We start from the raw sequence: 2,016 nt of genomic DNA, 5'->3' as shown, positions 1-2,016 counted from the left end.
ATAATATTCTAATATATAATAATAATAAACGTTTTTTTTTTAATCATAAAATTAACAAAAAGAAGAGTATGAAACCATAGCAAATTGTTCTTTGTGATATATTTAATATGTAATTAAGTTTATAAATTATTTAGACGTTTCGGCCACAATTTGGCTATCTTCAGTAAATTTACAAATATCAATAAAAACGCAGAATTTATATAAATTTAACAAAATTCACAAATTCACATAATTCAATTTACATAAATTTATTAAAATTCAATGATCATAAATATAATTATATATAAATCAATGTTTTCTTTCCTCTTGTACAAGTACATCATAAAACGTAGTCGCTGAGCTATTTATCATATTGCAAATTATGTAGAACGAGAATTGTCAGATTCTAATTTTCTAATTTTAAAATAATTATAGTATCGTTAATATCTTCTAGTCAATTTAATAAGGATTAACAATTCATTATCTGTTTTATAGCAAATTGATGAGTCTTAAGCAATTCCTTCACGCAGAAACTCGTTGTGACATTGTATATTATTATTTGTCGATACGTTCATGTGTGTCCGCTATTTATATATATGTCAAATTTTAGATTATTCTAAAATTACTTTTAAGTGTGAAAGAGATCTTTCTTTAGAAAATAAATATCAGGCAAACCTTCAGTGTCATTTTGCCTATTAATACTATTTATTTGGCTTTTTATATATATCATCTCAGAAATTCTTCTTTTGAATAATGCTCTAAAATTCTAACATTATCCCAATCCAATTGCTTTTAATACTTCTCATTAACTTGGTGGCGTGAGACTATTGACATCGGTAGTGGACCTTCTTATGTTCTTTTATTCGTGTTTTTAATTTTCTTTTTGTTTGGGCAACGTAAGAAGATTCACAATCCAAATAATTTATTTTATAAATCACACTACACAATGGTCCTCTTTATAACGATCTTTTCTTGTTTTTATAAATCTATTAATTATTGATCGGTTTGTACGCAATATTAAAATCATGACTGTGTGATAATTTATTAAATTTTTCCGAAACTTTACTTAAATTACTTATATGGTATTACAAAAAATTTCTTTATTAAATTAGATTTAGAGTTGTTGTCCTTGTTGCAATTATTATTTTTAAAATTAAATTGATTCTATTTTCTAAAGTTTTTATTCTATTTTTAATCATTGAAAAAATGAATTCAAGCTAATAATCATTAATTAACAAAATGTGAACTAAATTTGAAATATTTTTTTCATGAAATTTTGAATGGGATAAAAATAGTATTCTATCTAATTGTTCGACGATTACACACCTTTTGTGCATTATTGAATGATTAGAATAATAACTAAGATATCTCCCTGAATTAAATGGTTTTTTTATATATGTCGAAAATAATTTTTCTTTCTTGTTTTATTAGTTTTAAAAAATTAATACCATTTTCGTCGCCAAAATCTACTGTCCTATCATGACGAGTTTTCATCTGCGTGAAAGAATTGCTTAAGATTCATTAATTTGCTGTAAAACAGGTAACAAATTGTTAATCCTTATTAAATTGACTAGAAGATACTAACGATACTATAATTATTTTAAAATTAGAATCTGGTAATTCTCGTCCTACATAATTTGCAATATGATAATTGGTTCAGCAACCACGTTTTATGATGTAAGAAGAAAGAAAGCAATGATTTATATATAATTATATTTATGATCGTTGAATTTTAATGTTAAATTTATATAAATTCTGTGTTTTTATTGATATTTATAAATTTACTGAAGATGGCCAGATTATGGCCGAAATATCCAAATAATTTATAAACTTAATTAAATATCACAAAAAACAACCTGTATTGTGGTTTCATGTTCTTCTTTTTATTAATTTTATAATATTATGATGATTAATGATAAATTTGCTTTCAATAAAATCAATAAAGAATAAAAGAAAACGATAAGAAATGATATTTGTTTCGGAATATAATTATATCAAATTATATTAAAAAACGATAAAGTTGTCTCGACAATAATA

At 23.4% G+C, this 2,016-nt stretch overlaps 1 protein-coding gene across 1 annotated transcript in view; it reads right to left on the bottom strand.

Moving 5' to 3' along the window:
• Positions 1-2,016, bottom strand: part of LOC108686550 (3-oxoacyl-[acyl-carrier-protein] reductase FabG-like) — a 7,328-nt gene that overhangs the window by 1,883 nt on the left and 3,429 nt on the right.

This window comes from Atta colombica, unplaced genomic scaffold (genome assembly GCF_001594045.1).
Source record: "Atta colombica isolate Treedump-2 unplaced genomic scaffold, Acol1.0 scaffold187, whole genome shotgun sequence".
Taxonomy (NCBI): domain Eukaryota; kingdom Metazoa; phylum Arthropoda; class Insecta; order Hymenoptera; family Formicidae; genus Atta; species Atta colombica.
This window is presented reverse-complemented; position numbering and strand designations above follow the sequence as displayed.